This window comes from Phacochoerus africanus, chromosome 11, assembly GCF_016906955.1.
Source record: "Phacochoerus africanus isolate WHEZ1 chromosome 11, ROS_Pafr_v1, whole genome shotgun sequence".
Taxonomy (NCBI): Eukaryota; Metazoa; Chordata; class Mammalia; order Artiodactyla; family Suidae; genus Phacochoerus; species Phacochoerus africanus.
The window spans coordinates 91,844,658-91,868,654 of NC_062554.1; the positions used below are offsets into that span (position 1 = coordinate 91,844,658).

At 38.7% G+C, this 23,997-nt stretch overlaps 1 pseudogene; it reads left to right on the plus strand.

Annotated features, from left to right (window-relative positions):
* Positions 1 to 17,328: 17,328 nt before the first annotated feature.
* LOC125112168 (ATP synthase subunit alpha, mitochondrial-like) lies at positions 17,329 to 20,731 on the plus strand (annotated as a pseudogene).
* The last annotated feature ends 3,266 nt before the right edge of the window (positions 20,732 to 23,997 follow it).

Genomic DNA, 23,997 nt, shown 5'->3' on the forward strand with positions numbered 1-23,997 from the left:
ATCTTAAATTCAATCCCTGGCCCAGTTACTTGCATATGATGCAGGCGTGGCCAAAAAAGGAGAGGAAAAAAAAAAGTGTTTAACATAATATCTCTGAGTTTTCAAAAATACTAACCGGCTGAGTCTTAAAAACTGCTAGCCATTTGGGAGTTCCCTTCGTGGCTCAGCAGTTAACAAGCCTGACTAGGATCCATGAGGATGCATGTTCAATCTGGCATTGCCTTGAGCTGTTGTGTAGTTTGTAGACGCGGCTCAGATCTGGTGTGACTGTGACATAGGCTGGCAGCTGTAGCTCTCATTTGACCCCTAGCCTGGGAACATTGATATGCTGTGGGTGCTGCCCTAAAAAAAAAAAGCAAAAAACACCAAAGAAAACAAACCTCCAGCCATTTCTCCAAAGTTTGCCTCTTGATTTGAGAGCATTTATTTATTTATTTATTTGTCTTTTTGCCATTTCTTGGGCCCCTCCCACGGCATATGGAGGTTCCCAGGCTAGGGGCTGAATTGGAGCCATAGCTGCCGGCCTACGCCTCAGCCACAGCAATGTCAGATCCAAGCCGTGTCTGCCACCTACACCACAGCTTATGGCAACGCTGGATCCTTAACCCACTGAGCAAGGCCAGGGATAGAACCCAAAACCTCATGGTTCCTAGTCAGATTCGTTAACCACTGAGCCACGACGGGAACTCCGAGAGCATTTTAAATTGCAGAAGCTCTGGATCCACCTTTCTTCCTTCTCCGGGAGACCTTTGCCACTGCATGTGGTCCATGATCACCAGCATGGAACTGACTTCTCCATGGAGAAGTGAGGAAAAATTTCATGGAAATCCTTTTTTTAGCATTTTTATTATTACCTGTACTCTATAACAAAAGGGCTTCTCTTTCTCTGGTCTTCCACCTGAACCTCATGTATTTAAAAATGGAAAGAATGTCAAGAATGCTTAATAGTGAACTATATGAGTGCCTTTTAGCTACAAATGCCCTTTTTTTTTTAGCTTAAGGGCATAGACCCACTTGGAGGAGGAGGAAGGCAGGCAGAAGTTGGGGGTGGGAGGGTTGCCATATTAATGTAGTTTGTTTTCTTTTACTCTTCAGGTTGCTGTCATTGTCTGCCTCGGAAAATACCTAAGTGGCACTTGGAACTGAACTCTCTTCAAGGAAGGTGGTGTGAAAATTGAGAGTTTAAAGTAAAAATCACTGTCTCTCCATATAACTTAATTCTTTTTATCTTTTTTCCTAAATACTATGTGTTAAAAAAACAGTATTGGGTTTAAATACAGTGCTAATAAGCATGGTTAATAGCAGAAGAAAGGTAGCTCTTGGGTTTTTTTTTTGTTTTTTTTTTGTCTTTTTAGGGCGGCATGTGGAAATTCCCAGGCTAGGGGTTGAATTGGAGCTGTACTGTTGGCCTGCATCACAGCCATAGCAATGCCAAATCTGAGCTGCGTCTGTGACCTACACCATAGTTCACGGCAACGCCGGATTCTTAACCCACTGAGTGAGGCCAGGGATGGAACCTGAGTCCTCATGGATGCTAGTCATTTTCACTTCTGCTGAACCATGGCAGGAATTCTGGTAGCTCTTGTTTTTTGATTCAAACAAGTGACGCAGAACCTCAGCTGAGGGGCCCAGAGAAAGCAGAAGTGGCCACTCTCCCTTCTGTTTCTAGAAAGTTTTCCTGAGGCTAAAAAGGAAGTCAAGGCCACAACTTTGAAAGGGGAAATTTTTCTTATTGTTAATTAGTGCTCAGTTAACTTATCAGGGAAATAATGAAGTTGGGGAAGACTTAAGCTCTGTCTTCCACCCCTTTCTTCAGGGAGTCTCTGCTTCACATATACTGATGCCAAGGTGGGGAGAACTGGTTTCTTCAGAACCCAGAAGGCTAGTATTTCTTGTGATGATAAGGCATGAGTGCTGGCTGCAGAGAAGTAGTGTCCCAACTAACTGTAGGCACAGCTGGGGCGCTTTGCCATCTTGGAATGTCTTGTTGGAATTCCAAGCAGATGAAGCCTAGCCTAGAGCAGGGGATAACTATGAAACAATCCCACTGACAGGTGTTAGCGGCCCTATTTTATATCATATAGTTCAGATTTGTTCTTCTCCATTTCTTTGCCTGGTATACCTTTCCCTTTCTCTCTTTGGTTTGAGTCTGGTTCTTTTTTCCAATGTGCTTCTCAAGTTTTACCTACTTAGTATTCCAAGTTTCTAATTCCCAGCCTTAAGTGATTGCCCTTTTCTCTGGAATCCTGTTAACACTTGTGGTCATGCATTCATTCATTCATGCCATCCCTCTGTCTAGAAAGCTCTTCTGCCAGCTGTTTGTGAGAGTGGCTTCTCATTCTTCAAGTCTGAACTGAATGCCACTTCTACAAAGACCTTCCCTTCACTACCTATTTTGAAGTAGGAGATTTTTCTGTATATTCAGAGACTGTCAGGTTTCTAGCACCTTGCACAGTAGCTGGTGCATAGCAAATATTTGCTGAATGAATTAACAAGTGAATTTATTTGTTATTGCAATATAATGTGAAATGATTTTTCAGCTTAAGAACAAAAACTTTGATAACTCCTAAAAAAAAAAAAAAAAGGAGTTCCCTTGTGGCACAGTGGGTTAAGGATCTGGCATTGTCACTGCAATGGCTTGAGTTGCTGCTGTGGTGAGGATTCAGTCCCTGGCTTGGGAACTTCCACATGCTGTGGGCATGGCCAAAAATAAAAAGAAAACTTTGATAACTCCTAAAGAGACATATCTAAAGACAGGAGAGATTAGACCCATGTCTGTTTGTATAAGGAATGAAGAAATTATCTGAAAAGTAGCTCATTCTAGTAGATGAAATCTCTGAGACGCCAATGTATGTTTCAAGGATAGTAATATGCGTAAAGAGGAAAGATTCTGCGTGTTTTACTCACATACTTTGTGTTCTAGTTCTCTGGGAATTTTGAGAAAAATGTTTTCGTTTGTCCTCAAATAGTATTTAATGTACATCTAAATATATTGTGATAGAGATGGATATAATTTAAATAAGACATGATCAAACTTTTTATCCCAGTTATTTCTGTGCAGAAGTCATTATGTATTTTCATATAGAAAATAAATATTATTATTACTTTTTGAGGTATGAGCTAGGTTATTTATTTTGTATATAGATATCCAATTTTAATAGCATTAATTGAGAAAAATGCTTTACTAATAGCCTTTGCAACTTTGCTGAAAATAAACTTACATATCTGAGCCTGTTTCTGTATTTTCTTTTTCTTTTTTTTTTGTATAATGATTTTTATTTTTTTCCATTATGGTTTACAATGTTCTGTCAATTTTCTATTTTAAGTTGATTTTTAAAAGTAATCTAGATTTTTAAAGTTGAAGTTGAGAAAATTTGATTCTTAACGTCTATTATTTTGACAGTATTACTCTTGCCAAATATGTGAATTCTGACTCATTGCCTCCAACTACAGAGCATTGATAATGCCTTCCCTTTGTGACTAGGTGGGATTTTGGTAAAATAAACAGCATATCTAAAACCCTTGAGTTTTTAGGAAGGAAATATATAAAGGAAGAAAAATGAAATTGCTCAAGTTCCTAGCATGAGACCTTGCACAGAGTACATTCAGTATGTATTTGATAATTTATCCCAAGAAAAAGAGTCTGCAGAATAGCACTTATAAAGCAGTAGAAAGATATTTCACATTTCTACAATTCTTAGATTGTATCACAGTGTAGTCCATATCCAAGAGTTACATTTTTCTAAAAAATCTTATGGACTACATAATACAATATTTCAAATGGTAAGTTCTAATTCATTAAGGAGATATGAAATCAGTTTAGTGGGTTGTGACTAGCATTTTGAAGTAATGGAATAAAATGGAAATAAATATCAGATTGCATTATAAGTATTTCCTGAAACTTCTGATTCATACATCTGTGTGTGTATTCCCTGGGTTATGATGTAAAATACATTTCTTAGGTGAGTTGAGCTTAAAAAAGCTTTGAAGGCTATTGATAAAATTATATAGATTATAATTTACATAGAACTTTTCTCTGTAATTTACATAGAAGTGTATAATTTACGTAGCACTGTGGAGGCTGGGTCGCTGCTGTGGTGTGGGTTTGATCCCTGGCCTGGGAACTTCCACATGCTACAGGCATGTCCCCCCAACCCCCCAAAAAAGAAGAGTAAAAATAATTGTATGGAATTTTAGTTTGCTGTTAGCAGCAAGGAGAATAACAAAACTGTATTCCAGATAAGCCATATAAGATTCTCTTCTCCAATGCAGGTTGGGAGGTAATTAGAAGAAACTAAAATACACTAATAAATTCAGGTCGTATTCTGGGAGATCCTTGGTTACATTTTTGGACTTAACTCCCCCCATAATGTGCAATTAATGATTTTCTCATTTTTTATAGGAAACAAATAGCACTGTCAAATTATGACTATCAAGTAATATTTTGGTCTTGCTGAGTACTGTACAGATCCTATTGGGAAGACAAATTATTCATATTTATTGCTTAAAAAGTATAAGACTATATGGTTTTCAAATTCCTGTAACAAGTTTCTCTCTCTCTCTTTTTTTTTTCGGGCCACACCCACGGCATATGAAGGTTCTCCTGCTATGGGTCGAATTGGAGCTGTAGCCTCCTGCCTACACCACAGCCACAGCAACGCCAGATCTGAGCTGCATCTGCGACCTACACTACAGCTCATGGCAACACCAGATCCTTAACCCACTGATCAAGGCTAGGGATGGAACCTGCATCCTCATAGATGCTAGTCAGATTTATTTCTGCTGCACCACGATGGGAACTCCACAGATCCCTCTTTTTAAATTAGGCTTACCTGAGGATAGCTTCCTCATTGAACCTATTTAAAATGAGGCAACAGAGCATTAGATTTACTTTCAATATTTTATTATAAAAATTTCAAAGGTACTTGCTGTATAACGCAGGAAACTACATCCAGTCACTTGTGATAGAACATGATGGAAGTTAATGTGAGAAGACGAGTATGCATATATGTATGACTGCGTCACTTTGCTGTACCGCAGAAATTGACAGACCATTGTAAATCAACTATAATAATTTTTTTTAATTTCCTTTTCAGAAAAAAATACTTTTATTTTTGTTTTTATTTTTTTTTGTCTTTTTGCCTTTTCTAGGGCCACTCCCTCGGCATATGGAGGTTCCCAGGCTAGGGGTCGAATTGGAGCTGTAGCCACTGGCCTACACCACAGCCACAGCAACGTGGGATCCAAGCTGCATCTGCAACCTACACCACAGCTCACGACAACGCCGGATTGTTAACCCACTGAGCAAGGCCAGGGATCGAACCTGCAACCTCATGGTTCCTAGTTGGATTCGTTAACCACTTCGCCACGATGGGAACTCCGAAAAAGAATACTTTTAAATAAAAATAATGAAACTTTTAAAAATTTCAGAATATAGCAAGGTGGAGAGAATATGTCCGTCCACCATCTAGCTTCTACCATTAATTTTTTCATTATGCTTTGCCACTTGAGGAAGTTCCTGGGCAAGAAATCAAACATGAGCTGCTGCAGTGACAATACCGGATCCTTAGCCCACTGCACCAACAAGGGAACTAATCACAGTGTTTTTGATTTTCCTTTATGTTGTTGCATGTCAGTTTAATGCTGAGTAGTATTTCATTTTATATTTCACAGTCTATTTTTCCTCCTGTTGATAAATATCTGGGCTGTTGCTACTTTTTAGACTAATATAATAAAACTGCTGTGAACATTGTTATAGAAATCTTGTTTGTGAACATAAATCTTCATTTCTTTTGGATAAATACTTAGGAGTGACATTACTGCATCATATGGTAAGTCTGTTAAGAAATAGACTATTTTTTCCAAAGTAGTTGTGCCATTTCACATTCTCACTGCTAATAGAGTTATGATTAGATGTCTCCACATTTGTTTATGCTCAGGGTAGGTAACAGGTCATAATACCTCATTCCTTTGAAACAGCGGCTCCATTGCGCCCGTAGGACTTGGTTGTAGATTTTGAACAAACCTGTAAAATCATGTTAGTGGAGGTCCTGAGCTGCTTATACATATGCCAGAGAAAACAATGTTCTACCAACAGAGGGATGGAAAAGCACTATCTTTAAGACAGAATAAAGGGACTAGTAGAAGGACCCTTGGACCAGTCTCTGTCTTTTGGTGTCCCAAAATTTATCTTACTGCTAATTATAAGGAAAGTAAGGCCTATCCCAGAGGAGAGCGTCACTCTTTGGCAATATTCTAAACCAAATTGCTACCTATTTCCCTGGAATAGTTGTATATATATTTTTTTCTTGTATTGTAGCTTTACTATACAATTCTCAGGTACCTGTAGAATGGGTTTTTAATTTCTATTCCATATATGCTGTCAGTTTGCATGGTTTTCTTTATTCTGGTTGATATGGTGAATTGCACTTATTAACTTTCAAGTATTAAACCAACTTTTGCATGCAAGGTAGTAATGAATTGCTATTAATAATAAATTTTATTGGAGTATAGTTAACAAAGTTGTGTTGGTTTCAGGTGTACAGCAAAGTAAATAAGATACATACACACACATTTCCATTTCTTTTCAGATTCTTTTCCTATATAGTTTATTACACAGTATTCAGCAGATTTCCCTGTCCTTGTTACTTATTTTATATATAATACTGTGTGTATGTCAATCCCAACCCCCTAATTTATCCCTCCCTTTCATGTTTCCCCTTTGGTAACTGTAAATTTGGTTTCAAAATCTTTGAGTCTGTTTCTAAGTTATTTTGTATCATTTTTTATTAGATTCCACATATTAGCTATCTCATGTGAAATTTGTCTTTGACTGACTTCATTTAGTATGATAATTTCTAGGTCCATTTATATTGCTGCAAATGGCATGATTTTGTCCTTTTTATGACTCAGTAGTATTCTGTTGTATATATGTACTACATCTTCTTTATCCAGTTCTCTTTGATGGCCATTTAATTTGCTTCTGTGTCTTGACTGTTGTAACTAGTAGATGTACATTGGAGTGCATGTGTCTTTTCAAATCATGGTTTTCTCTAGATACATGCCCAGGGTAGGATTGCTGGTTCATAAGGTAGTTCCATATTTAGGTGTTTTTTTTTTAAGGAAACTCCATACTGTTCTCTATAGCGGTTGCACCAATTACATTTTCACCAGCAGTGTAGGAGGGTTCCCTTTTCTCTACACCCTCTCCAGCATTCATTGTTTGTAGACCTTTTTTTAATTACTCAATGAATTTTATTATATTTATAGGTGCACAACAATCATCACAACCAAACTTTACAGCATTTCCATCTCAAACCCTCAGTGCATCCCCCCACCTCCCAGCCTGTCTCATTTGGAAACCATACGTTTTTCAGTCTATGAGTCAGTATCTGTTCTGCAAAGAAGTTCATTGAGTCCTTTTTTTAGTTTTCACATGTAAGTGATAGCATTTGATGTTGGTGGTTTGTAGACTTTTTGATGATGGCCATTCTGACTGGTGAGAGGTGATACCTCACTGCAGTTTTGATTTGCATTTCTCTGATAATTAGCAATGTTGAGCCTCTTCATGTGCTTTTTAGCCATCTGTCCGTCTTCTTTGGACATATGTCTGTTTAGATCTTCTGACAATTTTTTAATTGTTTGGTTTTTTTTGCTTTTGAAACATCTTATAAACAATCTTATAAAGCTGTTTGAGATGTTTGTATATTTTGGAAATTAACCCCTTGTTGGCTGCTTCGTTTGCCAAGATTTTCTCCCATTTTGAGGGTGTATTGTATTATTTTTTTTCTTTTTTTCTTTTTTTTTTGCTTGTCAGGTTTTTTTTTTTTATTACTCAAATGAATTTATCAATCTGTAGTTGTATAATGATCATAACAATCCAATTTCACAGGATTTCCACCCCATAGCCCAAGCACGTCCCCCCACCCTCCAAACTGTCTCCTCTGGAGACCATAAGTTTTTCAATGTCTGTGAGTCAGCATCTGTTCTGCAAAGAAGTTCAGTCTGTCCTTTTTTCAGATTCCACATGTCAGTGAAAGCATTTGATGTTGGCGTCTCATTGTATCGCAGACTTCACTTAGCATGATAATTTCTAGGTCCATCCATGTTGCTAAAAATGCTGGTATTTCGTTCCTTTTAATGGCTGAGTAATATTCCATTGTGTATGTGTACCATATCTTCTTGATCCACTCCTCTGTTGGTGGACATTTAGGTTGTTTCTTGTATTGGCTTCAATTTGCTATTGTTTTAGGGATTTTTTGTTTGTGTAGGTTTTTTTTTTTTTTTTTTTTTTAGTTTTTTGGCTGCCCCATGGCATATGGAGTTCCTGGATCAGGGATCAGATCCAAGCTGCAGTTGCAGCCTAAGCCACAGCTGAAGCAACACCAGATCCTTAACCCACTGTGCCAGGCCAGGGATGTAACCTGCGTCCCAGGACTCTTGAGGTGCTGCCGATTCCATTGTGTCACCTCAGGAACGCCTTTAGGGATTTTTAAAATAGATTTATGAAAAAATTAGTTGGTAATTTTCCATCCTTCTAAGTCCTTCTTCAGTTTTGGTATTGAGTTTATTCCGGCATCCTAAGACAAATTGAAAAGCATTCACTCTAAGAGGATGAATATGATTGATATTATTTCTTTTATTTTGTTTTATTAAGTTGGTCTTTCTCTAAACTTTTCTTTTTCCTAGAAATTTTCAAGTTTATTGGCATAAAGTTGTTGATAATATCTTATTTTTAATATTTACTGTATAGTTTGTAATGATGTTGCCTTTCACTTGTTAATTTCTGCTTTGCTCTTCAATTATTTCTTAGATAAAAAGTAGCATTTTATACCCATGATTTATGCTTTTTTTTTTGGTCTTTTTGCCTTTTCTAGGGCCACTTCCGCAGCATATGGAGGTTCCCAGGCTAGGGGTCGAATCGGAGCCATGGCCACCAGCCTACGCCAGAGCCACAGCAAGGCAGGATCCAAGCTGCGTCTGCAACCTTCACCACAGCTCACAGCAACGCCAGGTCCTTAACCCACTGAGCAAGGCCAGGGATCAAACCTGCAACCTCATGGTTCCTAGTCGGATTCGTTAACCACTGTGCCACAACAGGAACTCCATGATTTATGCATTTAATAGTACATTCTGGAGGTCACTTCCTAGCAGTATTCAAGAGGTATTCCTTGTTTTTTCAGTGTTGTTAGAGGACTTGATTTTATGGTTGTTCATGCAACCAGTCCCCTTTTAATGGATGTTTGGTTTGTTTCCAGTCTTTTTGCTGTAACATAATGCTGAGGGAAATATACCTTTGTGTGTATATATATATATATATATATATATATATATATAAAATTTGCTGGTGGTGATCTCATTTATATGTGGAATCTAAAACAAAAACAAAAACCAGGTTCGTACATACAGAGAACACATTGGTGGTTGCTAGAGGCAGAGGTTGGAGGGTGGGCAAAATGGGTAAAGGCAGTTAAAAGGTACAAATTGCCATTTTTAAAATAAGTCATGGGGGTGTAATGTACAGCATGGTGACTATAGTTAGTAATACTGTATTGTATATTCACAAGTTGCCAAGAGAGTAAATCATCAAAGTTGACATCATGAGAAAAAAAATTCTGTAACTGTATATGGTAATGGATGTTAGCTAGGTATTGTGATGATCATTTCACAATATACACAAGTATTTTAGGTGTATTATATACACCTAAAACTAATATAAAGTTGATGTCAGCTGTATCTCAATAAAAAAATAAATTAAGGAGTTCCTGTTGTGGCTCACTGGTAAGGAACCCAACTAGTATTCATGAGGAAGTGGGTTTGATCCCTGGCCTTGCTCAGTGGGTTAAGGATCCAGTGTTGCCGTGTGCTGTGGTGTAGGTTGCACATGCGGCTCGGATCTGGTATTGCTGTGGCTGTGGCGTAGGTTGACAGTCCCAGCCTAGCAAGGGAACTTCCATATGCTGCGGAGGTGAGGCTCTAAAAAGCGAAAAAATAAAATAAGTAAAACCAAAGAAAATAAAAACATTTTTTTTGCTACTATTATCTTTGGGACAGATTGTTGGAATTTTCTAAAAATGGGCGGGGGGCGGTAACTATAGATTAAAAGAAATTTAAGAGATACAACAATCCCATATAGAAGAGATAATCCTTGACTGGATCCTGCTATGAAAAAAATGAGCCGTAAATAACACTTTGAGGATGTGAATAAATTTAAATATGGAATGGGTATGAGATGAAATTAGTTACTTTTATGTTGTGGTGATACTGTTATATTTAGATAGGAGAATGTCTTTAAAAAAATTATTTTTTTTTTGTCTTTTTTTGGGCCACACTCACAGCATGTGGAGGTTCCCAGGCTAGGGGTCCAATCAGAGCCTCTGGTGTATGACAGAGCCACAGCAACGCAGGATCCCGGCCCCATCTGCAACCATAGCTCATGGCAACACTGGATCCTTATTCCATGAAGTGAGGCCAGGGATTGAACTTTTGTCCTCTTGGATGCTAGTCAGGTTTGTTAACTGCTGAGCCACAACAGGAACTCTGAGAATGTCTTTTTTTTTTTTTAATTCCATAGTTAATTTTATTATATTTGTAGTTGTACAACACTCATCACAACCAAATTTTATAGCATTTCCATCCCCAAAACCCAGTACATCCCCCCCATCCCCCAATCTGTCTCATTTGGAAACTGTAAGTTTTTCAAAGTCTGTGAGTCAGTTTCTGTTCTGCAAAGAAGTTCATTGTGTTCTTTCTTTAGATTCCACATGTAAGTGATAGCATTTGATGTTGGTGTCTCACTGTCTGGCTAACTTCACTTAGCATGATAATTTCTAAGTCCACCCATGTTATTGCAAATGCTGTTATTTCTTCCCTTTTAATGGCTGAGTACTATTGCATTGTGTATACCACATCTTCTTTATCCACTCCTCTGTCAATGGACATTAGGTTGTTTCCATGTCTTGGCTATTGTATATAGTGCTGCAATGAACATTGGAGTACATGAATCTTTTCGAGTCATGGTTTTCTCTGGATAGATGCCCAGGAGTGGGATTGCTGGATCAAATGGTAATTCTGTTTTTAGTTTTCTGAGGAATTTCTGTACTGTTTTCCACAGTAGTTGCACTGGTTTACATTCCCACCAACAGTGTGATAGGGTTCCCTTTTCTCTGCACCCTCTCTGGCATTTATTGTTTGTAGACTTTTGGATGATGGCCATTCTGGCTGGTGTAAGGTGGTACCTCATAGCGGTTTTGATTTGCATTTTTCTAATAATGAGTGATGTTGAACATCTTTTCATGTGTTTTTTGGCCATCCGTATGTCTTCTTTGGAGAATTGTCTCTAGATCTTCTGCCCATTTTTGGATGGGGTTGTTTGTTTTTTTGGTATTGAGCTGCAGAAGGTGTTTATAAATTTTGGAGATTAATCCCTTGTCAGTCACTTCATCTGCAAATATTTTCTCCCATTCTGTGGGTTGTCTTTTCGTTTTGTTTATGGTTTCCTTTGCTGTGCAGGAACTTTTAAGTTTAATTAAGTCCCATTTGTTTATTTTTGTTTTTATTGTCATTACTTTAGGAGGTGGATCTGAGGAGATATTGCTCTGGTTTCTTTTGGAAAGTGGCCTATGTTTTCTTTGAAGAGTTTTATAGTGTCTGGTCTTATATTTAGATTTTTAATCTGTTTGGAGTTTATTTTTGCAGCTCCATGGTGTTAGGAAGTGTTCTAATTTCATTCTTTTTTTTTTTTTCTTTTTAGGGCCACACCCACAGCATATGGAGGTTCCCAGGCTAGGCGTCAAATTGGAGCTACAGCTGCCGACCTATACCACAGCCACAGTAATGCAGGATCCGAGCCACGTCTTTGACATACACCACAGCTCACGCAATGCCAGATACCTCATGGTTCCTAGTTGGATTCCTTTCCACTGTGCCATGGTGGGAACTCCTTATTTCATTCTTTTACATGTGGCTGTCCAGTTTCCCCAGCACCACTTATTGAAGGGGCTTTCTTTTTTCCATTGTATATTCTTGCCTTCTTTGTCATAGATTAGTTGACTGTAGGCATGTGGGTTTAATTCTGGGCTTTCCTATCTTGTGCCAGTACTACATGGTTTTGATGACTGTAGCTGTGTAGTACAGTCTGAAGTCTGGGAGCCTGATTCCTCCAGCTCCATTTTTCTTTCTTAGGATGGCTTTGGCTATTGTGGGTTGTTAGTGCTTCCAAACAAACTTTAAAATATTTTGTTCGAGTTCTGTGAGAAACGTCCTTGGTAATTTGATAGGAATTGCATTGAATCTGTAGATTGCCTTGGGTAGTATAGTCATTTTGATAATATTGACTCTTCCAATCCAAGAGCATGGTATGTCTTTCCATCTATTTGTGTCATCTTTGATTTCTTTCCTCAGTACCTTGTAGTTTTCAATGTGCAGGTCTTTTGCCTCCTGAAGTAGGTTTATTCTTAAGTATTTTATTCTTTTTGATGGGATGGTAAGTGGGATTGTTTCCCTAATTTCTCTGTCTGATCTTTTGTTGTTAGTATATAGAAATACTGTTGATGTCTGTGTATTAATTTTGTGTCCTGCAACTTTGCCAAATTCATTGATTGAGCTCTAATAGTTTTCTGGTGGCATCTTTAGGATTTTCTAGGTGTAGTATCATGTCCTCTGCAAATAGTGTTAATTTTACTTCTTCCTCTCCAATTTGGATTCCTTTTATTTCTTTTTCTTCTCTGATTGCCGTGGCTAGGACATCCAAATCTGTGTTGAATAGTAGTGGCGAGAGTGGACATCCTTGTCTTGTTCTTGATCGCAGCGGGAATTCTTTCAGCTTTTCACTATTGAGAATGATGTTAGCTAGTGTGGTTTTGTCATTTATGGCCTTTTCTTATGTTGAGGGAGGTCCCTCTCTGCCCACTTTCTGAAGGGTTTTTATCAGAAACGGGTGTTGAATTTTGTGAAAGGCTTTTCCTGCATCTCTTGAGAGGATCATATGGTTTTTGTTCTTCGGTTTATTAATGTGGTATATCATATGATTGATTTTTGGATATTGAAGAATCTTTGCATCCCTGGGATAAATCCTACTTGATCATGATGTACAGTCCTTTTAATGTATCATTGGATTTGGCTTGCTGGTATTTTGTGAGGATTTTTGCATCTATGTTCATCAGTGAAATTGCCCTGTAATTTTCTTTTTTTGTGGAATCTTTATCTGGTTTTGGTACCAGGGAGATGGTGGCCTCATAGAATGAGTTTGGGAGCATTCCTTCCTCTGGGACATAGTTGCAGAAGAATAGGTATTAGCTTTTCTTTCAGTGTTTGATAGAACTCACCTGTGAAACCATCTGGTCCTGGACTTTTTGTTTGCTGGAAGTTTTTTAATCATAGTTTAGTTTCAGTTCTTGTGATTGGTCCGTTCATTTTCTATTTCATCTTGGTTTACTCTTAGAAGATTGTACTTTTCTAGGAATTTGTTGAAGTTCCCCATCCTGGTGCAGCAGAAACACATCTGACTAGGAACCATGAGGTTGCGTATTCAATCCCTGGCCTTGCTCCGTGGGTTAAGGATCTGGTGTTGCCATGAGCTGTGGTTTAGGTTGTAGAAGCGGCTTGGATCTGATGTTGCTGTGGTGTAGGTCGGCAGCTGTAGCTCCGATTTGACCCTAGCCTGCGAACCTCCATATGCCACAGGTGTGGCCCTAAAAAAAGAGAATTTGTCCATTTCTTCTAGGTTTTCTGTTTTATGGCATATAGTTGCATGTAGTAGTGTCTTATGATCCTTTGTATTTCTATGATGTTTGTTGTACCTTCTTTTTCAATTTTAATTTTATCGATTTGAGTCCTCTCTTTTTTCTTGATAAGTCTGGCTAAGGGTTTATCAATTTTGTTGATCTTTTCAAACAACCAGCTTTTAGTTTCCTTGATCTTTTCTATGGTTTTCTTCGTTTCTTTTTCATTGATTTAGGCTCTGACCTTTATGGTTTCTTTCCTTCTGCTAACTTTAGGTCTTGTCTGTTCTTCTCTCTGCAGTGGCTTTATTTAAAAAAATTTTTTTTGGTCTTTTTGTCTTTTTTAGGCCTGCACCTGTAGCATATGAAGGGTCCCAGGATAGGGATTTAATTGGAGCTGTTGACGCTGGCTTACTCCAGAGCCACAGCAACCCCAGATCCGAGCCGAATCTGCGACCTACATCACAGCTCATAGCAATGCCAGATCCTTAATCCACTGAGCGAGGCCAGGGATCGAACCCACAACCTCATGGTTCTTAGTCGGATTCGTTTCTGTTGCGCCACAATGGGAGCTCCTCTAGCTGCTTTAGATGTAAAGTTAGGTTATTTGAGCTTTTTCTTTTTTCCTGAGTTAGGCTTGTATTGTATTAATTTCCCTCTTAGAACTGCTTTTGCTGTATCCCATAGGTTTTGGAGTGTTGTATCTTTGTTGTCATTTGCTTCTAGGTATTTTTTAATTTCCTCTTAGATTTCTTCAGTGATCTATTGGTTGTTTAGTAGCATGTTGTTTAGTCTCCATGTGTTTGTTTTTTTTGCAGTTTTTTTCTTATTTTTGATTTCAGTTGTACAGTGTTGTGGTTGGAAAAGATGCTTGATATGATTTCAGTTTTCTTAAAGTTACCAAGGCTTGATTTGTAGCCCAGAATTTGGTCAATCCTAGAGAATGTTCCGTGTGCACTTGAGAAGGATGTGTATTCTGCTGCTTTTGGGTGGAATGTCCTATAAATATCTATTAAGTCCATCTGGTCTAATGCTTCATTTAGGTCCTGTGTTTCCTTGTTGATTTTCTCTCTGGATGCTCTGCCCATTGCTGTAAGTCGGGTGTTAAAGCCCCTGCTGTTATGGTGTTATTGTCAATTTCTTCTTTTAAGGTTGTTAGCAGTTGCCTTATATATTCAGATGATCCTGTGTTGGGTGCATATATATTTACAATTGTTATATCTTCTTCTTGAGTTGATCCTTTGATCATGATGTAATGTCCTTCCTTGTCTCTTATAAGAGTCTTTATTTTAAGGTCTATTTTGTCTGATATGAGTATTGCTACTCCAGCTTTCTTTTGATTCCCGTTTGCATGGAATATTTTCTTTCATCTTCTCACTTGCAATTTGTATGTGTCCCTAGAAGTGAAGTGGTTCTCTTGAAGAGAGCATATATATAGATCTTGTTTTTGTATCCATTCAGCCAGTCTATGTCTTTTGGTTGGGGCATTTAGTCCATTAACGTTTAAGGTAATTATTGATACATATTTTCTTATTGCCATTTTATTAACTGTTTTGGATTTGTTTTTGTTGCTCTTTTTTCTTCCCTTCTTCTCTTGTTCTCTCCTTTTGTGGTTTGATGACTATCTTTAGTGCTGCATTTGAGTTGATTTTTCTTATTTGCGTGTGCATCAATGGTACGTTTTTGATTTGCAGTTACCCTGAAGTTTCGATACAGAAGTCTCTCTCTCTCTCTATATATATATATATATGAGATTGTTTTAAGTTGTTGGTCTCTTAATTGCAAGTGTATCTCCAGTGTCCTACATTTATCTCCTGTACCCTCCTCTTCTCACAATTTCTGGTTTTGGTAGCATATTTGTGTGTGGATGATTTCCTACCTTTACTATAAAAATGCCTTTACTCATGAGCCTTGTCATTTGTGGTATTTTTTTTTTTTCTAGTTGTGGCCTTTTCTCTCTAGAGAAGTTCCTTTAGTATTTTTTTGTAAAGCTGGTTTAGTGTTGCTGAATTCTCTTAGCTTTTGCTTATCCATAAAGCTTTTGATTTCCCCTTCAAATCTGAATGGGAACCTTGGTGGGTAGAGTAATCTTGGTTGGAGTTTTTTTCTTTTCATCACTTTAAGTATATCATGCCAGGTTCCCTTCTGTCCTGCAGAGTTACTGCTGAAAAATCAACCAGTTACTTTATTGTGGTTCCCTTGTGTATTATTTGTTTCTTTTCCCTAGCTGCTTTCAATATTTTTCTCTGTCTTTAACTTTATTGTGGTTCCCTTGTGTATTATTTGTTTCTTTTCCCTAGCTGCTTTCAATATTTTTTTCTCTCTTTAATTTTGGTCAGTTTGATTAAATTTGATTAATATGGAGTTCCCACCTGGCTCAGCAGGTATTGAACCTGACTAGCATCCATGAGGATCCATGAAGATGCAGGTTTGATCCCTGGCCTTTCTCAGTAGGTTAAGGATCCAGCCTTGCTGTGAACTGTGGTTTAAGTTGCAGACTCGGCTCAGATCCCACATTGCTGTGGCTGTGGTGTAGGCTGGCAACTACAGCTCTGATTGGACCCTTAGCCTGGGAACCTCTGTATGCTATGGATGTGGCCCCTAAAAAAACAAAAATAAAGTTTGATTAGTATATGTCTTGGGGTGTTCCTCCTTGGGTTTATTTTATATGGTACTCGTTGTGCTCCCTGGATTTGAGATAGTGGTTCCTTTCCCATGTTAGGGAAGTTTTTGGCTGTTATGTCTTTGAATATTTTTTCTGTCCCTTTCTCTCTCTCTTCTCCTTCTGGCAACCCTCTAATACAGATGTTGGTGCCTTTAATGATGTCCCAGAGTTCTCTGAGACTCCCTTCATTTCTTTTCAATCTTTTTTCTCTTTTCTGTTCCACATCAGTGATTTCCACTAGTCTGTCTTCCACATTGTTAATTCGTTCTTTTGCCTCCTGTATATTGCTGTTGGTTGCTTCTAGTGAATTTTTTATTTCAGTTGTTATATTTTGCATCTCTGCTTGCTTAAGTTTTCAGTCTTGAATTTCTTTGCTCAGTGTTTGCTATAAATTATCAATCTTTGCCTCCAGTTTATTTCCAATGTCTTGCATCATCCTCAGCATTATTTCTAGTCTTTTTCCTGGAGGCTGATAATCTCTAGATCACTTAGCTGTTTTTCTGGGTTTTTTTTCTTTCTCCCTTATCTAAGTTATAGTTCTCAGCCTTTTCATTTTTATAGGTTTTTGATATGGTGTCCTTTTTGCAGACAATAGAGTTGTAGCCTCTCTTACTTCTGATGTCTGTCTCCCCCTGTGGCTGAAGTTGGTATGGGGGCTTGCAGCAGGCTTCCTGTTGGGAGGGACTGGTGCCTGCCCACTGGTAGGTGGGGTTGATTTCTATATCCCTGGTGGGTGGAGCTTTGTCTCTGTGTAAGATTAGAAGGGCCTGTGTGCCTGGGGGGTTCTTTAGGCAGCCTGTTTACTGATGGATGGGGCTGTGATGTTTACTGATGGATGGGGCTGTGATCCCACCTGGATTATTGTTTGTCTTGGGGATTCTCAGCACTGATGGGTGGGGCCAGATTTTTCCAAAATTGCCTTATCCAGAAGAGCACACCCTGATGATTATTCCTTTGCCTCCAATGTCCTTACCCCACAGTCAGCCACAGTCACCCCCCATTTTCCCAGGAGATCCTCCAAGAACTCAGGTCAGGTCTGACCCACATTCCTATGGAGTCTCTGCTTTGCCCTGGGACCCAGCACACATGAAAGCCTGTGTGTGCCTTTTAAGAATGGAGTCCATGTTTCCCCCATCCCATTGAGCTCCACTGGCTTTCCATGCCAAATGCTCTGGGCGCTCCTTCTCCCAATCAGATCCCCAGGCATGGTTACCTGACATGGGGCTCAGAGCTCTCACTCCTGTAGTTGAGTCTCTGTGATAGTTACTTCTTGTTTGTGGGCTGCCCACCCAGCATGTACGGGGTTGCTTATATCGCATAATCACCCCTCCTACCATCTAGATGTGGCCTCCTCTTTGCCTTCTGGAGTAGGATATATTTTTGAAAGTTTCCAGTCCATTTGGCTGAAGGATGTTTAGCATTTCTTTGCAATTTTGTTGCTTTTATGAGAGTAGGTGAGCTCCAGTCCTATTCTGCCATCTTAATCCCGTCTCCTGCTTAAATGTCTTGAGAATATCTTTTTTTAATGTGTAAAGTATTTTGGCATAAAATGTCATAATGTGTGACACTTTGAAACAGATCAACCATAGTAATAAAAAAATAATAAAGTAATATATAGATTGATAAATCAGTAAAACTGACAAAATAATAACAGTTGAATCTTAGTGGATTTATGGGTGTTCATTGTACTATTTTTTCTACTTTTGTATATGTTTGAAATTTCATAATAAAGTTTAAAAGAAAAATATTTAAGAATTACTTTCTTTTTAGTGAATTATTCTTTTATTATTTTATCTTTATGTTGTTACTTTCTTTATTTCTTTCTTAGAAATGTATTTTGCTTGATACTATTATAATTATCTCATCATCCTAATGTTCTATCTCATAATACTAGTGTACTTTCTTTTTGTTAATATTTGTCCAGAGGCTGCAGCTGCAGAGGAACCATCCCAGGAGAGCTGCAAAAATGCTATTTGTGCATGTGGCCTTTGGCTGTGGCTTGCCCCCTCTCTTGGCACCTAGGCCGGTGCTAGGCTGGTCTTCAAAATGCTTTGGGATCACCCTTTATTGCCACAAGGAACCTCCATGCCTCTAACACTTGTCTTTGGAAGACTGATACTGCAGAAGTGTCCTTTGTTCTTGAAGAGTGTAATCTTGGAGACACTACCTCTTTGACTGAAGAAACAGGTGTGTCTTAAGTATTGGTAGTAACATTGGTGCATATATGGGCTGAGGAATGTTCAAGCAGATGAAATGGTAGTGTTTTCTTCAGGTTTGAGATGTATGTCTCAACTTGAAACCTGACAAAGTTGGGTTTTTTTTGTGTTTGGAAATGCTAATTAGGGAAAGAGATAATTGTGGAGAGGATAGGAGTCATTGTGGATGTTCAAGCTGCTGGGTTGTATAGTAGATGCCCTGGGTAATAACACTGATGGTAAGGATCCAGTAGCTTCCAAGACCCATGGATGAGTTGGCCTGAATGCCCTGGGATCATTTCTCTGATCTCTGTGCAGGAACCAGTGCAGACTGGCGTTAATGCTGTGGATAGTTTGGTGCTAATTGGTCATGGTCGGCACAGGCTGACTGCTAGAGATTAACAGACTGGCAGAATGTCAATGATTGACTGAATCATGACCCAGGAATCTTTCTTTGATAGATCTCAGAAAGAAAAAGCTGTACTCTATGTTAAAAGAGATCTGGTATTTACTCCTGGGCATATATCTGGACAAAACTTTGACTGAAAGATACATGCACCCCTATGTTCAATGCAGCACTATTCACAATAGCCAAGATATGGAAACAATCTAAATGGCCATTGACAGATAAATGGATTTAGAAGAGGTGGTACATATATACAATGGAATACTGTTCAGCCATAAAAAAGGACAAAACAATGCCATTTGCAGCAACATGGATAGAACTAGAGATTCTCTTACTAAGTTAAGTAATTCAGAAGGAGAAAGACAAACACCATATGATATCACTTGTACATGGAGTCTAACATATTGCACAAATTGATCTATCTACAAAACAAATGGGATCGTGGATGTGGAGGGCAGACTTGTGTTTTCTAGAGGGTAGGGAGGATAGAGGGGGACTGACAGGGAGTTTCAGGTTAGTAGATGCAGACTCTTACATGTAGAATGGATGGGTGATGGGGTCTTGCTGTACAGTACAGGGAACCTTGTCTGGTTTCTTGGGTTAGAATAAGATGGAAAATGAAAAAAAAAAAAAAAAAGAATGGGTGGCTGAGTCGCTTTGCTGTACAGCAGAAGTTGAAGGAACATTGTAAATCAACTATAATAAATTAGGAGTTCTCGTTGTGGCTCAGTGGTAGAGAACCTGACTAGTATTCATGAGGACTCGGGTTTGATCCCTGACCTTGCTCAGTGGGTTAAGGATCCGGCATTGTCGTGAGCTGTGGTTTAGATTGCAGATGTGGCTTGGATTGCATGTTGCTGAGGTTGTGTTGTAGGCCAGCAGCTGCAACTCCAATTTGATCCCTAGCCTGGGAATTTCCATATGCTGCACCTGTGGCCCTTAAAAAGAGAGGGAGAGATCCAGTGTTGCCCAGTTGGTAAAGATACTTAGCGATGTGGATGCCATATCTGTGGCTTCAGCTACTGCCTCTGACACTAGCCTATGTCAGTACCTGACTCCTTTGCTATTCTGTGAGAGAGTATTTTAGAAATAATGGCAGAAATGCCTTGATCATTTATGATGAGTTATCCAAGCAGGCTATTGCTTATTGTCAGATATCTCTGCTGCTCTGCAGACCCTTCTGATGCTTGTGAGCCCTAAACTAGTGATGCGTTTTACCTACACTCCTTGACTTTCATTCCAACTAATGTCATTTCTATCACTTACAAACAGATCTTGGAAAGAGAATTGTTCTGCAGAGATATCTGCCCTGCCATTAACTTGTTTTTTGTGTCCTATGTCAGATCTGCTGTCCACATTAGAGCTGTGAAGCAGGTACAGGTACCACAAAGCTGGAATTGGCTCCTTGTGGTGAGGTTGCTGCTTTTGCCCAATGTGGTTCTGACCTCCATGCTTCCACTCAATTACTCTTGAGACGTGGTAAGTATCTTGAGTTGTTCAAGCAGGGACTGTATTCGCCTGTGGCTGTTGAACATGAAGCTCTCAACTATGCTGGTGTAAATGAGTTTCTTTTTTCTTTTTTTGGTTGTACATTCAGAAGTTCGCTGGCTGGGGATCAAACCCTCACCATAGCAGTGACCTGAGTTGTAGCAGTGACAACAATGGATCCTACACCTGCTGAGCCACAAGAGAATTCCAGTAAGCATCTTGATAAACTGGAGCTGTGTTTTTGCTGAAGTATTTAAAAGCAAATCTTAAATGGCATGCTGTTTTATCTAACTGCTTTCATGCTTTGAAAGGCAAATAATTTTTTCTTACGTAACCACAAAACCATTTATTCATCTAGCGAATATTTCCAAAGCTCTTATTATTTCTCTGTCTCAAAATTGTCTTTTTACAATTATTTTTTCAAATCAGAATCCAAATAAGGTCCACACACTGAACTTAGTTCTTACGGTCTCTAAGATCTTTTTTCATGTGGAGAAGTGCTTCTTTTCCCCTCCCTCATGGCATGTATTTCTTGAAGAAAGTGGGTCAGGGGTCCTGTAGAATGTCTCAGTTGCATCCTTGTGGTGGTTAATTTGCTTCTCCATCCTCTGTATTTCCTGTTTTATAGAAGTTAGATCTAAAGACTTGATTATATTCTGTGTTAAGTTTTTGACAAGACTACATTGTAGGTGATGTTATAGACTTCATATTATCACCTGGGGAACCAAGTGTCAGATTTTCTCACTTTTAGCAATGCTAAAATTATTTAGGTGGTGACACCCTGATTTCTTCATTGTAAAGTTTTCCAACAATCTTTTAACTAATGATTTCAGTATCTCTCGATGACTGTTGTCTGATTCAGTTTGAAATAATTAGGGATTGATTATGTATTTTGGATATGCTGGGTCAAATAAGGTAAATTAAAATTTAATTTTTTCTTTTTATGGCTACACCTGTGGCATATGGAAGTTCCCAGGAAAGGAGTCAAATTGGAGCTGCAGGTGAGGCCCCACAGCCATGGCAATGCCAGATACTTGATCCACTGAGCAAGGCCAGGCATCGAACCCACATCCTCATGGACAGTATGTCAGGTTCTTAACCTTTTGAGCCACAACAGGAACTCCTTTTCTTTATTTAAATAAAACTATGAAGCAGGGAAAGGAACCAAATATATAGTATATATATATACACACACACACACAATTTTTTTTCCCTGCCCTATGGCATATGGTGTTTCTGGGCCAGGGATCATGTGGGAGCTACAATCGAGACCCCAGCCATAGCTGCAGCAACATTAGATCCTTAATCCACTGTGCTGGGCCAGGGTCAAACCTGCATCCTAGTGCTCCCAAGACGCCACTGGTTCCTATTGGGCCATAGCAGTAACTCTAAGAAAGGAATATTTTCTTTTTTTCTTCTTTTTTTTTAGGGCTACACCCATGGCATATGGAGGGTCCCAGGCCAGGGGTTGAATCAGGGCTGCAGTTGCCAGCCTATGCCACAGCCACAGCAATGACAGATTCAAGCTGTGTCTGTGACCTACACCACAACTCACGGCAACGCCGGATCCTTAACCCACTGAGCAAGGCCAGGGATTGAACCTGCAACCTCATGGTTCCTAGTCAGATTCGTTTCTGCTGAGCCACGACAGGAACTCCATGAGAAAGGAATATTTTAAACTTACCGTCTTGGAGTTCCCTTTGTGGCTCAGTGGTTAACAAATCTGACTAGGAACCATGAGGTTGCAGGTTCAATCCCTGGCCTTGCTCAGTGGGTTAAGGATCTGGTGTTGCGATGAGCTGTGGTGTAGGTGGCAGACGTGGCTTGGATCCCGAGTTGCTGTGGCTCTGGCGTAGGCCGGCAGCTACAGCTCGGATTAGACCCCTAGCCCGGGAACCTCCATATGCTGCCACAGCAGCCCTAGAGGCAAAAAGACCAAAAAAAAAAAAAAAAAAATTATAAGCTTACTGTCTTAATTTTAAAATGTGAGATGACTAAAATATACCAATGAATTAATTTAAAAACAAGGGGATTTTTTTCCTCATCTGAATATGTCTGCAAATTCTATTTTAATTTTAAACAGTCTTAGTCAGAACATGCCTTCAGTAGTGTCAAAATTTAACAACTTTGAACTACTGGAGGTACTCCGCTTGAACCTTTTTCTCCTTATTATATACAAGTAAGACATGATGACTCCAGAGCATTGTGGAGGCAGAGTGCCACTGCAAATTAAGAGACTATCATTCTAAAGTCCATGGATTGTGAAGCAAGTTTAAATACCTTTTAATTATTTGGAAAATTTGGGGGAATACAGGTCATACTAAGGGAAAAAAACCTGCAAAGAATTTTCCAAGTTTCATCTAGGTTTTATAGAATGCTATCTCTAAAACTTGACATAGATTCACATATTTACATATACATTTGTTATCAGAAAATGCTACAACAGTAATTTACAATGAAAATAAGCTTTGCACATATGCACTGTAAAGGATATTTCTGGAATCCTGCTTTAGGTACTGGTTTGAACAAAAAAGTTGTGAAAATGTATTATTTCTCATTGACATTGTCCAAATGGTCAAAATAACATATACTTTGTATGTTCATATACATATTAATTAGTATATTGGGAGCCATTTGGGATTTGAAAAAATTAAGACTGGTAATCAAAGTTAATTTTAGTGACGATGTGTTTATATAGTGTTCAGTGACAGTAACTTTTATTGTGAACCATCTACCAGTGAGAGTTGCAAATTTTCTTTTAATGAATTTTCTCTAAATTATTGATTTACCAAGTGTCTGGCAAATGCAGTTTGCATGTTTCAAAACATGTCTTACAGTTCAGTGCCATCCTGTCATTTCTTGGTATCAAGTTAGGAGTGAAGAATCAGTTTTGGAAGAAAGCATTTCCAAAGGTAAATAAAACAGTGGAAACATTATTTTATTCATGTTAGCCTGGCTAAGTTTTTAAACCTCATGGCTTCTCCTTAGCCCTACTGAATAACTTAACTCCTCAGTGTTGACACCCTAGCATGGTCCAGTTAGTTCACCCTCAAGGGTCAATATTTCTGGTAATAATGGTTCCCACAATTCAAACACTGAAAATACATTTTTTTTTCCTTTCTGAATAAAAATTAGGCTTTTTTGGCAATGCTTTTATGTTCTCATGGAAATCTGACAGATATAACTAGAATATCTAAATTTATAATGCTAAATTTTGTTTTGTTCTCTTTTGGCCACCCCCACAGGTATATGGAAGTTCCTGGGCAGGGACTGAATCGAGCTGGAGCTGCAACCCATGCCACAGCTGCAGCAACTTTGGACCCTTAACCCACTGTGCCAGGCCAGGGATCAAATTGGTGTCTTCAAAGAGACAAGCCAGATCATTAACCCATTGTGCACAGTGGGAATTCCTATAATGCTAAATTTTGATATTCTCAAATTTTGACCTGAAATTAGTTATAACTTAACATAAAGCAAACTTAGTATTCATAATAATTCTTAGGAAACAATTATGAACATAGT